General features: G+C 35.3%; 1 protein-coding gene across 1 annotated transcript in view; it reads left to right on the forward strand.

The window, feature by feature from the left end:
• LOC109545859 overlaps window positions 1–24,598 on the forward strand; it is a 139,621-nt gene that overhangs the window by 105,116 nt on the left and 9,907 nt on the right. The window contains exon 3 of the mRNA XM_048666789.1: window positions 20,395–20,462. The gene's annotated coding sequence lies outside the window, so the exon portion shown is untranslated. The remainder of the gene's footprint in view (window positions 1–20,394; window positions 20,463–24,598) is intronic.

Below are 24,598 nucleotides of genomic sequence, written 5' to 3' on the forward strand. Positions count from 1 at the left end.
ATCGAAAAATGCTCCCATTGGTCGAAACTGAAAATAATGCATAACATTTGCATTTATTCAGAAATCTAAAATCCTAAGAAATCCTGCTTAGCGAAAACAAGTCGACCTCAATGGTCTTCAGTGACGTGAAAATCTACGACAGTTAATTCTAAAAACGGTAAATTTTGCAAAATGCCTGGGAGGATGACGGAAAACAGTTGCAGTTAATTAGGGAAATTAGTTAGTAGCAAAAATTGTAATTTTGAATAAAAACAGTAGCGAATTTCTGATGGGACGCAACAAGTGGCTCAAAGGCTGAAGAAGAAGCGGGAATTTGCAAATTCCGTCAGCGTGTTAATGTATCGGGCGTCGTATAAATAAACTATAGTTAAACAAAGCCAATCCTAAGCTTCAGTAAGCAACAAACGACGATTAAATCTCCCAGTTCTGAAACGTAGCCATAAATAGAGCAAAGCCATTAATTGTGTTAATATTTAATGGGGAAATTTACGATATGCCTGCCAGTATTAGACTAAGATCTTCCATGATAAATTGTTTCTGTTAGCTGTTGACATAGTAATAGTTAATTAATGCCGGGTATGTGCCATCTTAGTTAGTTATGTATATGGCGACACATTTTAATCACATCAAATGAAATGCGATAAAGGACAGCGAACGGCTCTATTCAATTAGCTTAATTGAGTACGTGGATCGAGTAGTCGATATGGTTAATTTTGCCTAAAGTGTATTGTGGACGGCCACATACAGCCCATATCTGGATGCAGACAAATCTATCAGTTTCAATGCAAAAACCCATTGTTGTTTCGCTCAAATCGCTACTGAAACCACTGATTTATAACAAGGAAATAAGCCATTATAAAACCTAATTTGGAGACGCACGAAACGAGGACAGTTTTTCCCGCATCCAGCTAATTCATGCCACTAATCAAGTTTAATCATTCACGAGGTCCAGAATGTCGGAGTAAACAGTTCTATAAATTTCCATCTAGCGTGTAGCCGCACTTACTTAAACTGTAAGAGGCGGCCAACCCTAGTAAACATACCGCGAACCAAGCAAACTAATCTGGAGGCCTTTTAATAATGAATATTGTTTGTTGTGTATTTATCGCACATGTGCTTATCCAGCACGAGCAACTCGAATTTATATCAAAAGTTTGTTCGTCAAACACGCCCGGAAATTTTCTGTGAACGTTCGGACATATTGAACAAAATTGAGCCGGGTGCAAATGCCGATTGATTTTCGGTTTTACTATATTTGCACAGGGTGGTGGAAAATCGGCGTTAAGTCCTTTAGAGGCTTCTAAGTTTCAAGTTCTCCTAAACTACTAAGTCTTAAGTTGCTGAAAAAGTGCATTTTTTACATATGCGGACAGTGATTCAGTTGAGCATTTAACGAAAAAGTACTTATATTGAGACATAACTTTCTACATTTTTATAGTGTTTTATAATTATCTTTCTTCATATAATTAATTCATTCTAATGAATTTATGAAAAAAGACTTCCTGAAGTAAGTTACCGAAAGCAATTCTGATAAAAATAATTATTATTTAAATAAATATTCTAAAAGAAATAAAATCGTTCAACTCATGTTGTAGTGCTTTTTCAGATAACCACGCGTCAGATTCTTCGAAAGAGAACAATAATAAAAATGCGCAAAATAACAGAACAATGAAGCCCAACAGTGGACAAATATTACACAAATACAGCTAAAATAGTTCCACCCAACAAAAACTAGACAATATAGAGTGCGGTTGATCAAAAGATTGAAGAACTATGATTAATGAAACTGACCGCAAATTTTTTTTTAGTTGAATTATAAATGTTGAAATTAAGCGTTTCTATTTTTTAACGGTTGAAATATTTCATAAAAACTTCTTTAAAAATTATTTTGTTTCATTTGAGATCCATGTCATCCAATTTTCACGTCCAATTTATGTGAAATGAAGATTTTTGCTTTTCCTGACTTTGAAGCACCACTTTCAGTGTTGAAACTATAAACTTTTGTTAATGACGTCAAAAATATTACATTATAAATCTAAATCAATTTAATACTTAAACAATTCGAAACCTTAAATATATCCATACTAAATAAAATACACTTACACCACTTGCCACAAAAAAAGGCGCTCATGTTTTAACGTCTCGTCAAGTAAAGATTTCAAAATTTGATCAAAATTCTTCACTTCGCTGTTTTGGGTCTTTGGAAAATATGTTACCTCTGAAAAATTGGGTTTATTTATAGGTCGAAGCAACTTTTAGATGCAAACTTGTTGCTCTGGTCCCCTAACTCAAAGAGTTTCAATGTAACAGGCATTTGGTGATTTTCGCATTTTTAGACCGTCGTCGATAGCAAATTAGTCCTGACGTTTCGCTGGGACGCATGCTTGACATCTTCAGAGGTGTGTTCTCTTCGAAGGCGGCAATTTCAATCGATCACTGCCTAAAACGCCAAAATTCCCGACTGTTCAAATCATCGCTGCGAAAGCTTGACTATTTAAAAATTTAAAATCTTTATGTAGTGGATTAACAATATTCACGAAAACGCATAAGTTTCTCTTGGCGTTTTCAATCAAGTTGCAAGATTTTACAAAGTTTAAGTTTCAAATATGTTTTTTAGCTTAATAGATGCCTTATCTAAATTCTACATTATACCACTAATTATCAAACAGCTACACTAACTGCTCGAAACCTGAGAAAAGTTGATATTTAAAAATTGAAAAAAATGGTGGTAATCAATCAAGTTATTTGTTCTGATGATTGCGCGAACTTTGTGGAAAAAGTCTGTAAGCAACTCATAACTTTCTTTGCCTACCGATTTGCGACGATTTTGTCACGTTCAGTTTAGCAAAACCCAGATAAACGTTCTCTGTGTTTTAAAGAAGAGAACTTTGCAAAATCCGCGAAGATTAAGTATTTTAGAATCTTTGTGATTTTCCAATTCTCCGTTAAAGGATAAATTAATTCTAAAAAAAAATATTTTGTTTAATAATCTGTTTTGTTGTTTGTTGTCAGTCTAATGGTTACCATACACTGAATACTTTGTGGCTGAGAGATCTTCCAGAACTTGTTCTGACCCTTTTCTCCATTTCCATCCGGATGAGTGTCACCTACTTTTTTAGTAAATTTCCTATAAAACAATTTAAAAATCGTTAAAAAAATCGCCAACCGCTTAATAAAGGTATGCCTAAAGAAAAGATGAAAACCCAAATCCTACCTTGATGCTTGCCGGAATCCAATTTCCATTCAGAATATCACAAATAAACCCTTCTAGCATTTTTCTTCTAAGCGATCGAAATGAAACATTGAGTCAAACTTCAAGGAAACGATCGTTCGCATCCGACATTGGACAAATCATTGTAAATTCACAAATCTTGTGTTCACCAAAACAAATTTTCTAACCGAAAAGTTTTTTATTCATGTTGATAATCTTTGTTTATGTGTTCCTTTGCCATCTTTAAACGCGAAACTTCAAAATTAAAAAAGGCGTTAAAAGTTTGAGAAAATTGTTGGAGAAACCTTAGTAGCTGTTGAACAGTTTCTATCGATTGCTGGAGCATTATTTGAAATGGAAATGCGAACAAAAGCCCTTTTCTCTACTAAAGTAATTATCTGACAACATCTGAGGCAAAATTAGGTATATCGAAAACAGAACATGTTTTGCATGCGATCCAAAATGATAATGCGACCTGAAAAGGGGTGATTTCCTATACCGATTCAAAATTTCACTATTGCCTCATGTGGGGTTAAACTTTTATCCAAAATCTCAGCTCTGAGCCATAGAAATTAAAAAATGGTGTTTCCTTCGTTTTTCACAGATGATCTGCAAATATTTTCAGAGCAACAACACTATTTTTTTGGTGGAAGAAGGTCTGATTTTCGAAATAACATCACCCTGTACGTTTTCAAATCCTTCAACCTTGGAATGTTTTATTAAAAATCCCCAAACCGCACCCTCTGTATTTTAAAATCCATACGTTTTGCGCAATATTTTTATACGATCAACACAAATCAGATCCTGAGTTTGGCAGAATAAATTAAAATTTAACATAAACTTTTTTATAATTTATTGGTTTCCGACACACACCGATCTTATAAAAATGGTCTTTACTACTCGTCTTTCCTGAGCCACGGAAACTTAAAATATTTTTCTTTCCGATGAAACATGGAATGTTTGAGATCATTAGAACCCGATAGATTCCGAAGCGTGTTGATCTCAGGCATGTCTAGGACCGTTTGTGGACACAGCGTCGTGTGTGTTTTGTATTGTCTGTAAAACTACAAGGTTTATTGAAAATTCCGGGTTCCATTATTCAGCTAATTTAAGCCATAGCGCCTGAAGACGCTTGTTTAAAACAATTCCAAGTGTAACGTAATTTTCAACAAAATATTTCCATGTAAGCACGAAAAAGCCACATTGTCATAATCTCGCTTCCGTTTGCTTCATACACCGTCGAAAATTCATAACTAGCGGTAGCTGAGCGGCTGAACCCGACCAGCAGAAACTGTAAACCGCCCAAAATGGGAATAAAATGGTAAAAGGGCACATTTGCATTACGTAAGTAATCAAACGGATGCTTTGCATTAAATAAGTGGCTAAATGGAAGGGATTTTCGGATCCTCTCAGACAGCCTAATTACGGCGCATATTTCTTTAATGCCGGCTCCTTCCGAAGTTCAACGGTTAAAAGGGCTCTTAGGCTTTCATACCGAAAAAGTAAACTGCGAATTTTCTAGTTTTAAGTAGCTGAGACCCTCAAGAGTCCGCGACTGGGTTAAGAGTCAAGCAAACAGTTGCGATTTGTACTTTTAACATTTTCGGTTTTGCATCATGTCCTAATTTTTATATTCCGACACTGTTTGGACACCAGACCTCATTTGCTGGAATGTTTGTCCCAAACAGAGGAAATTGAAAAACGCTACAAAAATGTCAAAAATACCGTTTAAATTTAGCGCAAATCCCCACAAACATTGACTAAACCCTTACGGGCTCACTTGTTTGCTGATCAAGTAAATTTCAATCAGGCAATAATTAAAAAGCCTTTTCATGTTTCCAAGTCGAACAGCTCGACACGGCATTTACTGGTACACAATGGTTTCAGCAAGCGCTAACATTTTTCCATATTAAATGAGCCGCAAATATGGAAACAGTATTTTTACTCGAGAAGCATTGTTTTCCATTCAGCAACTTGTGGAATATTTTGATTATTTACAACGATCGATTAAAAGCCTTTTTATTTTCAAGTGTGAACTTGCTGGTCATTTAAACAGATGGATTCATTTTTTTTTAAGTTCGAAGAAAGTAATTTATCGATTCTATAGTAGACGGGGTTTGCATAATTTATTGGCTTATGACACACACGTTCTTAGGCATTTTCCAGTTACTAATCGCCTTAAGTGGCATTTGTTTTAACAACAAGAGATCCATTTTTAAAAATTACTGTCGTATGATACACATATTTGTGGAAAGGTTTTCTTTCAATGCAATTTTTTTTTTTGTAAAGGCAAGCTTGTAAAATATATATTTTTGAAGCTTTTGCCAATAATGATTCAATGTTTATGAGTTAAATTTTTACGATGATTTTTTTGCTTTGGTCGGCAGGTTTGATGAATATTTGTCAAGTTGATGCGGAAAACGCTTTGTTTTTGAGACCCTGGATTTTACAGTTTTGTATTTTATTTGATAAATATTTTCCATTTTCAATATTTTCTATAGTTTTTGGGATAGTTTATTGAAATTTTTACATTCGATTTCCGGCGATGATCCACAAGTTTCTGAGGGTTTAAACAACTTGAAAATATACCGGGTGATTTTTTGCGAAGACTTGGGCTTGAGGCACTGTTGTGCTTTCTTGGTCAAAGTTCTTGGTCAAAAGTCAAATAAATCTTTCTGCGAGGAATATGATGTGGCTCAGAACGAAAGAAAGCATACGATGATATAGCCGCGTGTCTTCTGAGTGACTTGGATCTTTAATCGTCTGTTTATCCTGAGCCGTTCGAGAGATATTCACTTTTTTATGACCAGTATGGAATATTTTCTGCTTGAAATTTAGTTTAACTCTTCTTGTACTTGCGAATAAAGTTGCTGGCAGAAACGCTGTCCAAACACCATTTTACTACAAGTTGGTGATAGCTCTGTTTAGTTTGTCACTATCTGTGCTTTGCCAATTAATTTGTGAATTTTTTGTTTGTACGCGTAATAATTTTGTTTGTAGTTTTATTTCATTATGGAGTTTTGTGCGTAACAAAATTTGCCTGCACAGCCAAAAAATTAAACAAAAACAGTATTTTAATAAAATGTTAAAATATATTTTTGGAACTATTTTGAAATTACTAGACAACGCTTACAGTTGTGATCAAAAAGTAAAAGACAAAAAAGTTCCTGAAAGATTAATGGGGTATTTTTTCAAATTGTTTACATTTTGTCAAAACTTGTGGACCATCGCTGTTAATCTGGGGTGAAAATTTGAATCCATCAGTCACAAAAAGTGCAGTTGTTGCAAAAATTCTGAAAAAATATAAAACTTTAACCCCCTGTATCTTGAAAATTTGCAGTTTCCGCGACATCTTTAGATCACAAACTTAACTTAGAATAAGGCGTCCAATGGAAAGCCGGAATAACTGAATTTAATGTGAAAAATAATGAGAAACAGGTTTTCATAATTTATGAGCGTATGACACGCACTGTTCTAAAAATATTTTAAATGTATTCTTAGACTTTTTTGAGCAATTGATGGGGAAGTTTGCACAGAGCAACACCAATTTGAAATTGAACATTCCTGCAATAAATCTCCACTATTTTCACTGTCAAATCCTGAAAACGATTTTAAATCGAGCGTTTTATGAAAATGCAAGAAACCTGCGACTGTTGCCAGCCAAGAGTGAAAGAGCTTGAAAAAGCAGTGAAACCAGTGGATATTTGTTTCTAAGGTCGTATATGCAAGCAATTTATGATAATGTTGAGCCTGATCCGCCCTCATAAATCTCTTTAACGCAAAGTTAGCAGTTTACCATAAATGGCCGCCAGTTGAGTTTTGATATACACTTTGGAAGCTATTCGCATGCATATGACCCATCTCCGTCGTCGGATTATGCATTCAATGCAAATTCAGTGCACAAGCTATATTTAATATCCTTTTTCGAGGGCTGTGCGTTTAATGACTTTGTAAAGATTCCAATTTCTGTCCAGCAAAAATCTTACCCCATTCTAGAACCTTAATTGCTATAATTTGCAGCTGGTATTAATAAGCAAACGTAATATTTGCTTTGGGCGGAATACTGGAATATCCTTGCTTGAAATTGGGCAAACACGTGGCTCTTGTTCAATTTAGAGAAGCTCTAAGGACATTGTCAATATTAAATCTCCTGAGTGAATGATGAGCCCAATTGCCAGGATTGTCTATTTGCGATGAATCTGCATAAAATTTGGTTTTTCATAACTCACTGGAGTATGACGCACATTGCGTTTTAAAGCTTTTAAGTTGCTGCGGCGCATTTTTCTCTTGCATGGGGGCAACAATTCCGCAAGAAGCCGGCTGGCAAAAGGCCTTTGTAGATGCGAAGTTGCGAACTGTCGCGATGGAGCGTATTTGTCAAACGCATATTTCCGATTTCGTCGGCACATCCACAAATTTACGCCACTTTGTCACCCGAAATCGCAGCCGGATGCCGAAATTATAGGACGAAGTCAGAAGAATGTCGCATTCCTGACACGTCAGGAATATTTCTGGAACGTTCAGCAAATCCGAGCCGCTTTTTTTCGTCTAATAGATTCGCCCTTACAGCCGTCGGAGCGCAACATTGTTTTGCCCGGTTTGTCTATGTGGAATTGCGTTAAACTGAGTATGTTTTAAAGGTATTTTTTCTGGAAAATCATGCTTTTGCCAGGAGATTTTGAAGATGGTTTGAAGCGATTGGATAAGTTGATATCTTGATTGACTATGTGGTTTTAAATATGCATGCATTCAAAATTGCATGAGCTTTCGAACCATGATACAGTGTACTTACTTTCGAATTTATTTGTTGACTGAACTGGCTATTTTCATATATTAATTATGTATTTGTTAATTAATTATACTGGAGAGGCATTTAAATATTTTGGCTAAAATACATTGCCCCGGGCGTTTCAAAGTATCGGATATCAGCACATTGTGCTTTTCAGGTTTTATGAAAATTGAGTTTCTTAAAAATGCTTTTTCGCATTTAAATTAGAGAGTCAAAGCCGAGCCCTTGCCGGGGCAGATACAGCAAAAAATTTAATTTTTTTAGTTTTTTTCCTTTGTTTGTTGATGCTGCAAACAAACTCCTCAACCTAATATTAATTATTCTAAAAGAAGCCAGAACACGAGCCAGTTTCGAATCAGTATTGCTTGAATCACTGAAGGTAGTGATGCTGCTCCGAGCAAACCACCTCTGAAGGTGCAAGCCGCTCGTGCGTGCGAAACGTCAGGAAAAAATAGTTTTCCACGGCGACCTAAAAGCCTGGAAAAAATCCTCAGTTTCAATTGCGTCATTTGTCAGTCTCGTTCAATTTTGTGCTCGAAAGTGTCTTGATGTTCTACTAGGTTCTTTTCGTGTGTGTCTTGATCTTCTCGATCTGCTTGTATCGCCTTAAAAACGACTGGACTAGAGAATATAATATCTTGAACAAATTGAGCACGTCTTAATATCGTATAGCACAAACATATTTTTATTATTGTACGTTCGCGCCGTTAACTAGACAAAAGTGAGCATGCCGTAAAAGCGAATGCTGCCGGCGGAAAATAATCAGCCCCAATAGCTATGGCTGTATAAAATAGGCTATAAAATAAAAGTTAACCACGCTGGTCTATAAATACGCTGTGTTTCTTCATGCCTAAGATGGCACTTCCTTATAACGAACCCTGAACGGAAATAGAAAACTTTGTGTTTTTCTTTGCCCTACGTTTCATGATCGCGGCCAGTTTTAGGTTGCGACCAAGTATTGATCTTTTTTCGTTTTTCCCAAGGAAACAGATGCTCTTGATTCGAAAAATGCCGGAAAAAACATGAAATATTCCGCCCATAAGCCAATTGGGTCTTTTAAATCACAACAAGTGCGTCGCGAAAACAATTTAAAATGATTTAGCGGCCTCTCATATGGCATTCCGAGCACGAACCAATGCTTTTAATTGATAAATACTCGTACGTGAGTCTAGGTGCTTTTCTTGACTTTCTTTTCCTATCTTTCCGGTTCCGTCGAAAGTAATTGTTTTCTTAAAGCCGTTCGGCCGAGGAGGAAACGTTGCTTTGTCTCCGCTTAACTAGACTTATTTTATACACGTGATTGTGGGAAAATTGTATTTTCAATTGAAATTGAAGCTTTTTCAACTTTAAACTGACTTTATTTCGATCCCAGGCATGAGTGAAAATGCTCTGAAATCGCAGAAAGGAAATTTATAGAAAATCAATTTCCAACAAGCAGTTGATCAAGTAATGAAAATCACTGCCCTTTCTAATACGTTGGGACAAATCATTCCAATAAAACGTGCCTGTTTACAGCGTTAAACCTGGTCGAATGTTCTCAACGAAAATTTCTCCAATCTCACCTAGAGCAGGCGGAGCTTCGAATGTGTCTGAAACTTTTTCACCATTCAGCGATAAAACTTCGCCAAACAAAAAGTCGCTGAAATATAATTCAGGTGTTTTCAGGTAAACGACTGTTGTTTCCAACTACATTCATGTCAAGTTCAAGCTCGTTTTTTCACTTTATTTTACTGTTTCGTTTGATTCGGTTTTTTTATTGCATTGGCCTTTAATCGGTATTATTTTTATTCGGCCCCAAAGTAGGATTTTTGACAAATTCGTATTCCAAAAAATCAGTTCATGGGTGGATTTCTCGAACAAAAATTACGCATTTTGAAGCATTTTAGTACGCAACACCTTTGGGCCTAAATCAAGCCCCTTAAATTGCTCTTCAAAATAGAAAAAACCTTTTTTGAGAAGAAAACTTCTATTGAAAATACCGCAAAATAATCAACATTTTGGGAGCTTTTCATTCGAAAAACCACCCAAAATAGCCTTTGAATACATGCTTTCAACGTGGTGAATAAATCATTAAATAGCTAATTTTGTCAACAGATATAAACGTTTCGACTAGAAAAATAAAAGACACGGCAAAAATGGCAATTTTCAATCAAAGAATTACCGCGTTTTAAATATACTGGAAAGTATAGTGGGACGAACACCTTGTTTATGTAACCGCCCAGATGCATTAAGCAAAGGCACGAATCGCCTAAAATATGGGTGGAACAAGGCGTAATTATAAACGTGAGTAAGAGATGCGAACAATAAAAAAACACCAAAGGTTTAAAAGAATTTACAAAGTAAACCAAACGAATGAATGAATATTGCCGATAATAATCGAAGCCTCGCCTACAAAAACATTCAGTAAATAAATCCAGTTCTAAACGATCCGAAGATATTCGGGTTTAGTTCCAGACTAATTTTAGTTAGTTTCACGAAATTTTAGTTTCAGAAGCATTCAAAATAGATTTAAAAACAGACATTAACTGACTGGCCGATGTCGTAGCCCAATCATTTGCATACTTGTGTGTCTTTTATGTAGTATTCTTGATTTATTTCGCTTTTCTCTTCAATTTTCTGCCCTGTCTGGGACCATTTTGTCGATCAGTACAGTGGAACCCTTTGAAGACCCGGAGGAAATCTGTATAAATTCTTTGAAAGTTCCTGTTAATAATTGTGAAAAGCTGATCGAGTCGACAGGAAATTTATGGAAAATTTGTGTTATCAACATGCTGAAACAGTATGGGGACCTGGGCGAGGCGACATACAATAAAATCCTTTATCTTAACCTAAATATATATATGGTGTTATAAATTTGAATTGCAAAACTGTAATTAACTGCAAAATAAATTTCAGGCCGCGTATGCATATTCATTTCAGAAATTCAGCACAAATGAGAAAATGCCTTAAATATCGATTTGTGAATTTTGTTGTGACTCAGGATTAATTGCAGGTATGCACGTTGGCCGGTGGTTGTGATAAAAATAATTTCAGAATTAAATCAGGGGGTATTTTTACACTACCGTGACATTTTTTGCAGAAAATCGGATTTTTTAAATGGTTTTGTTTAATTTTTTTCGCGTTGCGTTGCCGTTTTTTCTAACACTATAATTTAGCTAATGAACAACAATGTCTGGTTGTAGCTGTTTGTTCGCTTAAACTATTATAATTAGGCTAAAATGCCTCAAGAAACTAGGCCACAACAAAACATTTTTCACGGCCTTCCAAATTGATCCCCAGCCTATCAATGTCGCTCTAAAACCATGAAAGAAAACCTCATTATTTTAAATACTAAACCTTTCGTCATTTATCAACGTGAAAGCGAATTATTCCATAATATTTTCATCACATTTTGATTTTACATTCTAAACTAATATATCATTGGATAAAATTCTCGTATGAATACAAAAGTAAGCCGTTCCATATCATTTGTCACTTTCGATAGACAAGCGAAACACTTGCTGTGACACGTTTATCCAATTTGTAACAGTTGCCTTTTTTAAATTAGCTCAAATTGTACGGCTAGAAAATAATATATGCACTTTTTAAATGCTCTGGCTATTCATGCCGAACATATAGGGCGATTCATACAAAATAGGAAACATTATTTGTTTCTCCATGCTGTTAGAAGTTGAGGACTTTGAAGACTTTCAGGACTTTTCAGGACAGTCATCTATTTTTTCTACAAGCGCTTTGTCGCGATTTCAATTTCTTTTGCCATTTTAATGTGTGTATGTTTCTTTCTCCCAGTGTCTTAAAAATGCAATTAGATCGTTTTTAGAGCAATTTTTCGGTTGGATTAAACGTGTGTCTTAAAATGTATGTTAAGGTCGAAAATGTAGATATGCGACCTTTTTCTGGTAGGCTGCACACTACAATCTGCGGGATTTCCATGCTAAAGAGCATGGGGGAAAATACGGCGTAATTTGAAAATTTCTGAGGAATCCGAATGGGGACAATCTAATCGAATTCTACAGAACTGGAAGTCGGGGCGTCGACGTTGCCCCAGGGAGAATCTTTAGATACTTTTTAGACCATTTTGGGGCAGTTTCTGGTCTATAACTTTATGGGCAAAGTTACTGTCTTACGATTGTTTCCAGTTTCTATCCGTTGCGCTAGATTCTTATCAGCTTCAACTCAATTGTGAAACAATTTGTTCATTTTCTTCAGATTATTAAGAGAGCAGCATACATAAACAGAGCGAAACCAGAAGAGACAATAACTACGACAAAATACAGTCGAGCCAGTTAATAACGTTAAAAATAATATAGATATTTCCTCTGCTTGTTATATTTTCGGGCTTCGTGCTGGAATCAATTTGTCTTTAGCTTATCTGCCCCTGTTTTTGATGATTATATCTGTAATGATATTCTGCTGCATGTTTGTCAGTTTTTTAATAGTTTTCGTCTCATTGATCAGGTCCATGTTATTGTTTTTGCTGTCTGTTTGCTTGCGTAAATCCAATATCTTCTTTTTCGTTTTTCATTTTTAATTCCACACTTATCAAAGTCCAACACTTAAAAATTCACCAGTTTTAAACCGTTTTTGTGAATTTATGGCTTTTTTATGTTTTACTTGTTTGTGTCGCGCTTGTAATGCTTAATTCTCTGTTTATTTCGTGATCTAGAAAAATTTTTGGTGAAAAAAAACTAGATTATATTTATGTAAATATTTTCGGGCAAAACCTCAACCTTCTCAAATTTCACTTTTTCGGTGAGATTACAGTTGTGTCACTTTTTAGGTCAGTTTCAGACAGTTTTTGCTTTTGATTTCGCGCTTTTTTCGCAGATTCGATCGCATTTTGATGTTTGCATCTTTCGCTTTTCCGAAGTTTGTAAAAACTCAAGACCGGTTTTAGAGCCATTTTGCGATTGAAATGTTGAAGCAGTTTTGTTTTCAATCGTCGTTTTAAAAGCAATTTTAATTCCGCGCTTGTTTCGCGGTTTCAATTTTTTTGCATTTTTGATGTTTCAATCCGTCTGTTTTCCGAAGTTTGCAAAAATGCAATTAAGAGCGTTTTTAGAGCTATTTTTTTCGTTAAATTAAATGTGTGTGTAAAATGTATATTATTGTCGAAAGTACGAATACGAGGAGAAGAAAGGCACAAAAGCCTAATCGAATTCTTGCCATTTTGATATTTTAATTTTTCTTTTTTCCGTAGCTTCTAAAAATGCAGTTAAATGCGCTTTTAGAGCCGATTTTCGGTTAGATTAAATGTGTGTCTAAAATGTATGTTAATGCGATAAAACATATACGAAGATAAAAAAAGGCATTAAAGTATAATCGAATTCTACTGGACTCGGCATTTTAAGTACTTTTTAGGTCAGATCATTTTCATTTTAACTCGTAATTCTTTTTGCCCAAAACGTGTGCTTCATGTCTTCAAAAAAACATATCAAAATATCATTTTGGAAAAATATAATGTATAACCAAAAGACTAAGTAATAAGGGAGAAAATTCAGTTATTCAAGAACATTTCTGTTTGACATTGATTTGAAACTCCAATTTTGCCAAATTTAATGAGTTCTTGCCGAATATTTCAGCGACTGAAAACCGTAGTCCCTGTTATCCAAAGGTCTTTGTAACTTGAGGCCCTTCGATAAATACAAAGTTTTTTCCGTTGTCAGTAATCAAACGTTAGAAACCGATTTCGCCAGCGAAATAAACTTCGAAAACACATCAGCGCTTTGTTCTTGGACGAACATTTCCATCCTTGAAACAATAACAAAGCAGCACCCTTCTGATACTTTCAATCGGTAGGTTGTGAAAAAAACCTTTCTTCTCGTTTTAAAATATCCCGAATTAGAGCAAAGCAATATTCCTTTGTGTGCACGGAACAACGGTGTTTTCATCATCAATTCGATCCACAAAAGACCTAACGACCCGAGGTCAAATATAAAGAACGGCAGAGGGATTAAAAGTTGTAAATGAAAGTAATTCGAAGATAATTGGATCATTTTTCGGATGCCGGCCTGGACTTTTCTTCTTAGTCGTCCCAATAAATAAAAAGCGCTTTATGTTCGATTTTATCGCAAAATATTCTCAGTGATAAGTTTTGCTAACGGAAAATCCACTCGAACGAGTCAACGATAAAACGCTTTTTTGTAGTAGACGAATATGGAAGGAAATCAAAACTTCACTCGGAGAAGAAACAAGAGGCTTGATTCCACATTTATTTAAATTTCATAAACCCCATTAAAGTCCAGATTTCCGCAACACAATTTATTTACACAGATGGCTTGTTTTGACCCTTTGGGGTCCGTTTTGGTCGGGGGAATTAGTTGGCCCACAATTTCAACTGCCCAAAATTCGAATATACAGGGCTTTCGTTTCAAAGCAAACCAACAAAATCTCTTTAAAACTGAAGAATTTCTATGACTTTTAAAGAGAGTAAACTTCTCTAAAAGGAAAGTGGGATGCATGATTCAATATTTAACAGAGAAAACGTTTCATGTTGCGATAGAAATGTTAGTCGACGAAATTTTTGGTAATTTGTGGACTTTACGGTTTTCACTTGTTTCATCAATTGTTGAATAAAGACATACATTTTCAACATTTCGTAAAAGAATTTAACGGGTCAGAAATCGGTAAATTATCAGGTATTTCTGCTTAGCATGGATATTTTTTTTGAAGGCAATAGTGAGGCAACACACTTTCGCCATTGCAAATTATTTTCTCTTTAATATGAGGTGTCCCTTGTGAGCAGTTGCATTTAAAATTTAAAAATTCGGGCATTGCAGTTCCCCGGTTATCGCATTTTTATAGCTTTTTTATAACAAAGATATATTTTTATAGGGGCAAATGAATACGTTTTTATGTCAGCGCTTCCAAATTATGCAAATGGCAAACTTGCCATATGTAAATCGGCGTTCATTAATCATCCACTTTTACGAGATTAGGCAAAATTAATATTTCTGCATTTTAATTTCCATAAATCACCATCCAGATTATCAACAAATTCGAACTTCAAGGTTGGCCTTATCGGGGCCGTTTACATAGACAAGCCGAAGAGAAATTTAATTAATTTCTTATTTAACTTGCCTGCCTTTCCGATAGCTTATCGTTGGGCTTAACCGGATTTAGAAATGCGAATTGTTCAGCAGTGAATTATGCAAGTACGCATCATAAATATTTAGTTCTTATATGAGAAATTGCGAAAGCATTAACTAATTACGCAACTTTTAGCCTGATTTGAGTTCATCAAGGTTTAGCCTTTGGAACTAAGGTCAAACGGACACGACAATTCGCAGTTGAAAAGGGCGATTTGAATAATGAAAGAGACTCGTCCTTGCAGCATTTAACAGCGATTTGATTAATCGCTGATTTGTTTATCGCATTAATAAACCGATGAAGCTTAAATACAGTGTCAACATTCTGAGCCTACTTTGCATCGAAGGAAGTCATCAATAATAAACGACTTTGGAAGTTCGAGTCAAAAGGCCAAACTCGACGGGAAAAGTTCGCCGGAAAGTTTGTGGTAATTTTTCGGAGCCGATCGCTGATAGATTAAAATGTCCCGTTTAAAGGGGATGGAACAGATTTTTTCGGGATTTACATTTTGGCTTCATCATTGAGCAGAGTGAAACTCATTAATTACAATTGCCGGCACTGTTTGGGATGCTCAAAAATTTCTATCTTATCCGAGGCCTAAAAATAGCCAAATTTCCACTGTAAACTCAATCAAATTTGTGTTTGTTTTAATTAGTACCCTTATTTTTCTCAGTGATTTATCGCATCACGCAATTGTAGAAGGACCGAAAAATGAATCATTTCGGTTTTATTATTGTAAAACGCGTCGCACGCAAAAGTGTCAGCGGCGCCATGTAATGGTATTTTTTTACTAGAAAAAACATGAAACCGACTGTTTGCTTATTTTAGGTAATTAGCGAGGCGTGCTGGCATAAATAATTACTTTTTGCTTATCGTTTCGTCTTCTTTTTCCAGCTGTGTCGTTTCAATTGTCCAACTTTTTCCATTGATTAACATCTGCCAAATGAACGCTTGATTGAAAAACTTTCTCAAAATTTGCTCACTTTGGATGCGGAATTTGTTTTTTTGCGCTTGAGCACTGAATGGGTTTATTATGAATCATTATTAAGATGGGCGAAAGACCTTTAAGTCTAGAGAAGTCTACTCTGAATAAAATCAGGCAATAGATGAAAATTCGGCTAATAGAATAAATGGGGTGTTCAACAAATCACTTGGTTAAGTTTGTCTGTACTCGGCATTTTAAGTACCTACTTTTTAGGTCCGTTTCAGACAGTTTTTGTTTTCAATCGACATTTCTAATTCCGCGCCTTTCTCGCTGATTTTTTTTTTGCATTTTTACCCTTTCTAAGGTTTGAAAGTTTCTATTTTCGGTATTTTGTACAAATGCAATTAAGAGCGTTTTATAGACAATTTTCGGTTAAATTAAATGTGTGTCTAAAATCTGTTAATGTTGAAAATGCAGATACGAGGATAAAAAAGCACTAAAATCTAATCGAATTTTACTGGACACGGCATTTTAAGTACTTTTTAGATCAAATTAGTTTCAAACAGTTTTTGTTTTTAATCGTGTTTTTAATTCCGGGTTTTTATCGCGATTTAATTTTTTGCCATTTTCATGTTCGCATCTTTCTTTTTTCCGTTCTTTGTAAAAATGCATTTAAGAGCGTTTATAGAGACAATTTTCCGTTAGATTAAATTTGTGTCTAAAATGTATGTTAATGTCGAAAATCCACATACGAAGATAAAAAAGGCACAAAAATCTAATCGAATTCTACTGGCCACGGTATTTTAAGTACTGTTTGGGTCAGATTCAGACAGTTTTTGTTTTTAATCGTCGTTTTAAAGGCGTTTTGAATTCCGCGTTTTCTTCGCGGTTTTAATTTTTTGCTATTTTGATGTTTGAATCTTTCTTTTTTCCGTATCTTGTAAAAATGTATTTAAGACCGTTTTTAGAGACAATTTTCGGTTAGATTAAATATGTGTCTAAAATATATGTTAGTGTCAAAAATGTAGATACAAGTATAAAAGAGGCACTGAAATCTAATCTACTTGACTCGGCATGTTAAGTACTTTTTCGCTCATTTTCAGACAGTTTTTGTTTTTGTTTTCAATCGTCGTTTTTCCATTCCGCGCTTTTTTCGCGGTTTAATTTTTTTCCCCATTTTGATGCTTGAAGCTTTCGCTTTTCCGTAGTTTGTAAAAACGCAATTGCGAGCGTTTCAGAGCCAATTTTCTGGAATTCTACTGGATTCAACACTTTAAGTACCTACTTTTAGGTCAATTTTAGACAATTTTTGTTTTAGCTCGTCATTCTTTTTGACCAAAATGTGTGCTTCAGCTATTCAAAAAAGAATAAATGGAAAATAAATAATTCCGATAAAAGAATAAATAAAAAAAAATCCTTTTGTGTTCATTTATTCAATAAAAAAATAAAGTTGTTGCCAATGTTTTCTAATTTTTTCAAATTGTTACCAAAAGTTACGTTTAAAAAGTTGTTCTGTATAACCTATTGAAATGTTGAAGCAAGCAAACAAGCAAACCCTTAAACACATTAGAAGAAAAGTTCAATTCCGTTCTTTTTTACTCAGTTCTTCATTTGATTCATCACCAACTCGGAATGTTAATGTTGAAAATAAAGTGATAACGATTTTGTCTAGTTTTTCGTCAGCTTTAATTGATTTTTGAGTGCTAAAACATTCGCCTTTTGGATTTTTCTTTATAAAACTTAGCAGAAGCAAATGATGACTTTTTCTCAGCAGAAAAACTCATCCGAATGAAGAAACGACAACAGTCGATTTACAAACGTTCGAAGCAATTTGAAAGCGCATTGAATGATCTGAAAAATGGGCTCTAAATTGTAAACATTTGCAGACAAACAAAGGAAATGTGAAAAAAGTAAATAACCTTTTTTATTTTACTTTGAATAGTCATATTTTTCTCTTGTTGATTAGTTTTGTTCAATATTGTTGCAAAAACAAAGAAGTCTGATGAAGGCGGAAATGCTGTATTTTTTATTAAATACAATTTCCTTTTGAGTTTCAATTTAAATGCAGTAAAATCCTGGAATTTTAGCGATATTTTCTAACTTTCAAGTCTAAACTTGACTGAAGTTTCTGTTTGGGCGTTTTCTCTGAAGGCGGGGTGTTTGCTAGTTAGTGAAAAATAATGAACAAACATATTTTTGGTTTTAACTGAAAATTGTCAAACAATTAAGTGTTAATATTTTTGCGTGTTTTTTATGTAAAAGAAGTCAATCGTGTTAAGAAAATTATGTTGCTTCTTACCCATTTGATCCATAAATTTCGGTTAAAATTGCCTGGATTTGACACTATCCAGTGTCTTCAAATGGTAGCAAATGAAAAAATCAAATGGAGCCAAGTCGGGGCAATGGTGCGTCCAGTTCATCTGAACTTAGCAAAATCCTAGTGAAGAAAAATTGCAATAAAACGCTTTGATTTGTTTTTCTATGCCAACTCCTTGTGCCAGACCTTTTGCATGAACATTTTGGTCCAGTCTTTCATATTGAAGTTGCAATTTTTTATTTGTGCACTATTGTTTTTTTACTCGTTTAAACTCGTTGTCCATTTCGGGAAACTTGGACAGGATGTTTTTGTGCTGGTTCTAGTGGCGGGCATTAAGTCGCAATCACGATGCGCCGCAATTCATAAACTATTCGAAGCCCGTGAAGAGAATCAGCAAGAATGCCTTCCTTCCTTGCAAGTGCCGAAATTTCGCCGTCCAAAAACCGTTAAACTTGCTTACTGACCGAATTAAAGTTTTTGTCTCCCGGCCAGATTATGTGCAAACTCACAATAAATCTAGCGGCGTCAAAGTTTGTATTCACACACAAAAGTAAAGATAAGGAGCGACCGTGGCAGCTCTATACCAAGAAAAGCACAAAAACAGGGGTAAATATATTTTGTTTGTGCAGACGGGGAGACATTGATAGCGAGACAAGGGTTGAGCTAAAGATATATGGAGTTGGACCGCCAAAGAGGGTAGTATTAATCACTGGCACTGAGAACGACTAATTAAAGACTTTTCCAGGACTTTGGAGTTTAACTACCTTAATGCCGTCTTACAGAGCTCCACTAAATGAGATCCAGTTAACTTAATTGAATATTATTAGCGCTCGGAATGTCTACGTTGAATTTCCGCACATCTACGATATGCCAGCAATCGCTGCTTTTGCATAGAAAACAACCAAAACAACGAAAAACTTTCCTTCAAATGTTTCATTCATACACTTGACTATATGGGGGGTTGTTCAAATGTGACTTGACTAAATTCATCACGTTTTCATTCAGTTGAGAAAAAATGTTCCGGGCAGCTTACAAGGCGCGCATTTTTTTCAGTTTTCTTCCAAACTCTTTTGTTGGGCGAAAACGGGACAACTAGAAGTTGTAAAATGTATGGGGGACTTTTTTACTAATAACACATAAAAATGTTAATATAAATAATAACACTGAAGATAAATTGACGATGGACCACTTGGAAATTGGACCCGATATTTTCCCATCAACATTGCCATTTCCACATCGAATTTGCGCCTCTCACCTCAGACCGAAACAAAGAAGTAAACGATCCTGACATTAATAGTGACCTATTCAAGCCGCAAAAAATGGGACTTTCTTGCAGGAAAAGGCGAATCGTCCTGTGCACAGGAATTAAAAATGTCGCCGCCCTAATTTATACATAGACTAATAACGCATGGCAGCTTTTTCACTTGTAAAATGTCAATCAAATGCCGTATCTGCTAATTTGCCCTATAAATAGTAAACAGTAAAGTGCTGCTCGCTGTCGGTTTGCCGGTGTTTATTTTTAAAAAGTTTTCCGACTTTCTGACCCGAGCATAATGCCGCTGCAGGCAGGAGAGTTTGCTCTGATCCAATATGTAAAACGCTTAAAAACTCCTGCAAATAATAATTAACCCAAGTGGGAATTATCCGTTTTAATTAAGTAAGGTGCCAATTTTCAGCCCAAGAGAAATCGCAGTAGCAGAAAGTACCAGCATTAAATTAAAACTAAATGCATCGCAATTTTTAATTTAATTTTTAAACTGTATGATGGTGAAATAAAGTAACGACATCGAGTAATTAAAAGCGCAGCTGGTCATCTTTTTTCCGTGACTTGTTGTCCATTTTGCATGTGTTGGCCGGCTTTTTTCCATGATTGTGTTCCAGATTTTGTTTCCATGCCAGTCTGAAGAACTTTCATGCAGCGAACTCTAAAAATTTCAGTTGGTTCAGTATGTTTTGCAATTTTTTTACAATATTCGACCCCAGTGGTCTCTGTGCATCGCCAACAATGAATTCGGCCCTTTAAAGTCCAGGAATAAATAACTCATGCTCTTTCTGGTTTTCAGGAAATCGCCGCCATCCTTATCAGCTTTGATCGGCACGCGGAGTGGCAGAGCAAAGAGGTCAAGATCAGGTCTGTATTTGGAATTAAGCCGAGTTTCCTATCTGGTTGACTTCTAGAAATGCTGGTTTAGTTGCCTGGATATTTGTTTTGATTATTTGCTTGTATGGAAAGTACATACAAAGTGTTGAGTTTTCTGCTACCTTTGTAAATGCAGAATCTGTGGTTAAAAATACATGCATGTAGTAGATAGTAGCGTCATTTTTCTGGAGGTATGCATATAGGAAGTAGTGAAAAAAACTGTTTGTGAACTCGCAATAAGAACTGTTTATCAATCTGTAATAAAAGGCGTGAGGAAATTCTGTCTTTTTTAAAGACAAACATTTTTTGAGCCGAAAAAACCAACACACAGTTTAAGAAAACATGAATCCGCCTCAACAATATAGAACAATCAAAAAATTAAAGTTTTTTCTGATGGAACTACAGCAAAATATTAAGCTTTGAAGAGCACAATTGAGAATATAACCACAAAGCGCGGAAATATCTATCGGTCTAGATAAATGGTTCAAAGCAAAATATGCTCTATTGTCATTCAGAAAAATTCACATGGACAAACGGTTGCCGTTGTAATTTTGAATGCAAAAATTATGCAATCGTAATGTTGCCATATAGAAATGTTGTCTACGATTAAGCCACTTTTGCAGTGTTGTATCTGATTTTTTAGTTTAAAAAATTGCTTAGTACCAAAGTTACCTCGCAACCCCTTAACGAGAATAACGACCGTTTTTCCCAACTTTGTGCAACTCCGCGTCAAAAAAGTTCCAGGTTTTTAAATTCTCTAAAACCGATTTTCCATAAGCAGTTCTGTTTTTTTTGCCAAATCTTTATATCGGTCAAAAAAAACGCAAAATGCTACATTTGATTATGTAAATTTTTTTTTAGTCCTGCATCCCGCCTATATTATTTTCTGTATCCAGCGCTCTATTTGGTTGCTGTTCGGCATAAACTGAAACATGCTTTTCCTGTTTTTATTTAGATCGTTGCACGTATGCATGGCTCTTGCTCGAAAACTCGAATATGTAGATACGATCCGAATATCGGGAATAACAAACATAACTCGTGGCGTTGCACTTTGCATTTCTTCGGCGCTTTGGCTTGAAAAAAACGTCCAAAATGTTGCAATGGCGGGTTTAATAAAGTTGCTCGAAAATTACTAAATGTGATCAACTCAAACGGTTGATGAAGTACGGGCCAAATAACTTCGCGTACATTTCAATTGATCTGAATCGATTTGAATTAAGTTTCACTCGTAATTACTCACCGATCAAATTAAAACTGGGGCCCGGAACGCCGCTGGCCCCCAAAATGCCATATAAATTTAATGCAAACCTATGCAAAACTTTAACTGTCTTCTATAACCGATTCGACCCAATGCGTTCCAATAGATTTCCGAACATTAATTCCTGGATTAATTTAGTGATTCAATTTGCTCGGTTAGTAGACGAACAGTGCAGGCGATAAGGGTTTGAAGAGGGGTTTCCGAATTATTTCGCGTAATTTTATATCAGTTTTCACGCAGAATTTATGCTCAGAGGCGCCCAAAAGAAAGCTGATTAACCTTTGGCAATGAAATGTTTTGTCAGGGTTCTTCTGAAGGTCCTGCGTTAGAATGTTTCTGTGGATGAATGATGAAGGAGCTCCGTTTTCAAACGAAGGTAAAACTATCGGCCATCTGAAATCTGCTCCAAAAAACCGCGGGTTTTCAACAAAAAAATCAATGATTTATGTAGTGTAAACCTCAGTCACGTCCTGTTAAGTGGTAGATTTTTATACTTTCGATATCGGTATGCATTGAGTCACACTTGGCGATTTTTTTAGAAATCTTGACCGTTAATAAAAAATCTTCAAGAGCCAAAGAAAGTTGGCAATCGATTCATGGTTCTAAAGGCTGCGTATGTTTGAAAAACCCCGAATAGCAAAGAAAGTTATGGGCCTTCAAAGGCCAAGGACTGAGTAAAGTGTCTGAAATTAGACTCCTGAATTAAATTGTCTTCATAAAATTCCAGGAAAACTAATCGAGGAAATTGAAGACAATCTAAGGAGGAGAGGAGAGTATTGATAAATTGAAACATTACAGAATTTTTATGGATTTTACTAGATTGGAATGGAAGCAAAAGCGATCATAAAAGTCAGTGAAATAAAATAAAAGAAAAAATTGCTATATGATGCGAAAGATATTTTTGATCTATAAATTTGACTGAAGACATGAATTAACACTTTTGCAACATTAATAGCAAACAAATTAATATTTATTACTAATATAGTTAAATTAAGGAACTCTGGTATGAAATCTGGTGCTCGCTCTAAAAAGGACTCCATGCATCGACCATTTTAATCTACTTTAAATGCACAACCGAAATTTGAAGAAAAAAGATTTCGAGGTAATAATGAGAAAATTTGGAAGATTTCCAGAAAACGAAGACGGTCTACACCGGATCTAGAAGAGTCTTGAATTTTCCTAATTCTTTAAATTATCTAAAAAGGCAGCAGCTTAAATATCTTCTATAAATCTATGTAAGATGAAATACCTGAGTAGCTGGGTTCAAAATAAAAAACACATTAAGAACGACAAACTAAAGCTAAAGTCGCTTGCAATAAATCGTCAACTATCGCAGCAGAAAATGGAATGGTAACGTGAGACTAGAGGAAAATTGAAGACGAAAAACCAACAATCTTCTATGCTAGTGTTGAAGATGCAAGCAAAGACAAAATATTGAGGAAGGAAAAGTCTGAAGTAATGCAGATAAGAAGAAATAAAGTCATCTTAAAATGTTTAAAGCGGTGATGCTGTGACCAAAACCTTGATAAAATAAAAAATAAGATTGGAAAGTAAAATGAAACACTTTAAGGTCCCGTAGTCGAATAATAAATTGAAAGAGATTGTTTGCAAAAAACTAACCGCCCTTTATAAGACATAAGAAAGGCAGAAGTTAAAGACGGAAAAAATTTCGGAATCTAAACGAAGCCTGGTATGATAAAGTTGAACGAATGGACGAAAAATTAAAGAAGGGAACGACTGATCAAGAAAAGATGAAAATGAACGAAATTTTTCTTAAACTTATGGAGACAGTCAATCTGCTGCCAAAACTATTGACTTGAAATTGACTAAAAACCCTCAAGTAACAAATTTCCAATCTAGTAGACTTTTCTATTAAATTCCAGGATTTTTTCAACGGACTGCTGGCTTTTGAGTGGAGAAGCAAAGTGTGGAAATTATGCATCAATTCACTTGATTTCCTCTCGCCCGATAACAAAAACAACAGTCTCCTGTATCCGAAAAATAATTCGATATGGTGGAAACAACATGAGTTATTTTATCGCAAAGCGAGTGTTGTTTTTGCCGGAAGTGTTTTTTGAATAACTAAATGTAGACTGAATATTTGTTAAGCAAATTGGAACTGAACCTCGTACCGAAAAGAGTCCCGAGGGCATCGTTCTGATTCGCCTGATAACACTTGCCTATGCTTTTTGCGACGGAAAGTAATATAGCATGAGTTCCCGCTAGTATTATTTATTTTATATCGCCAACCCTTTATCGTTAACGCAAACTGTACTAATTTCTTCTGGTAGGCCTCTGCAGAAGGACCTCATTTTGCACTAAATCCATATAAAAGATTTATTCGACTCTATGCGGCTAGCACTTTCCCCAAAATTAATTTTCTGTAGATTTGAATAGACAAAAGTAAAAATTCTAATTAATGCAGCAGTAAACTTCATGCTAATTCCACATCCATAGAGTTTCCTCAGTGTAAGTGGTGGACAATTATTTGCCGACGAGAAACAACCCCAAGCCCCAAAGCCCATCGTCATTATTTTGATTCGTTTGATAATACAATATGCCTTTCGCTAGCAAAAGTAATCTAAACAAAAGTTTTCGCTAGTATTATTTATTTTGTATTATTACACACGTTATGCCCGTGCACAGAGGCTCTTGAAACGCTCGGCTCTTTCAATGTGTTGTGTTTTCCTTTCCGCTTTGTGCTTTGCGTTCAGCTTCGTATATCTGATAATACTGTTTGAGCAGATATTAATGACTGGAATTTATTATTTCTGCTTTTTCGCATTGGGTCCAGCAAAGCGTTCAAGGAGCAACATGTCTTTTGCATAGCGAAGAAAGTAAAGGAAAATCGTATTTCCGGAAGTGACCT

This window comes from Dendroctonus ponderosae, unplaced genomic scaffold (genome assembly GCF_020466585.1).
Source record: "Dendroctonus ponderosae isolate FM_Combo_2020 unplaced genomic scaffold, Dpon_F_20191213v2 Dpon_F_20191213_5, whole genome shotgun sequence".
Classification (NCBI taxonomy): Eukaryota; Metazoa; Arthropoda; class Insecta; order Coleoptera; family Curculionidae; genus Dendroctonus; species Dendroctonus ponderosae.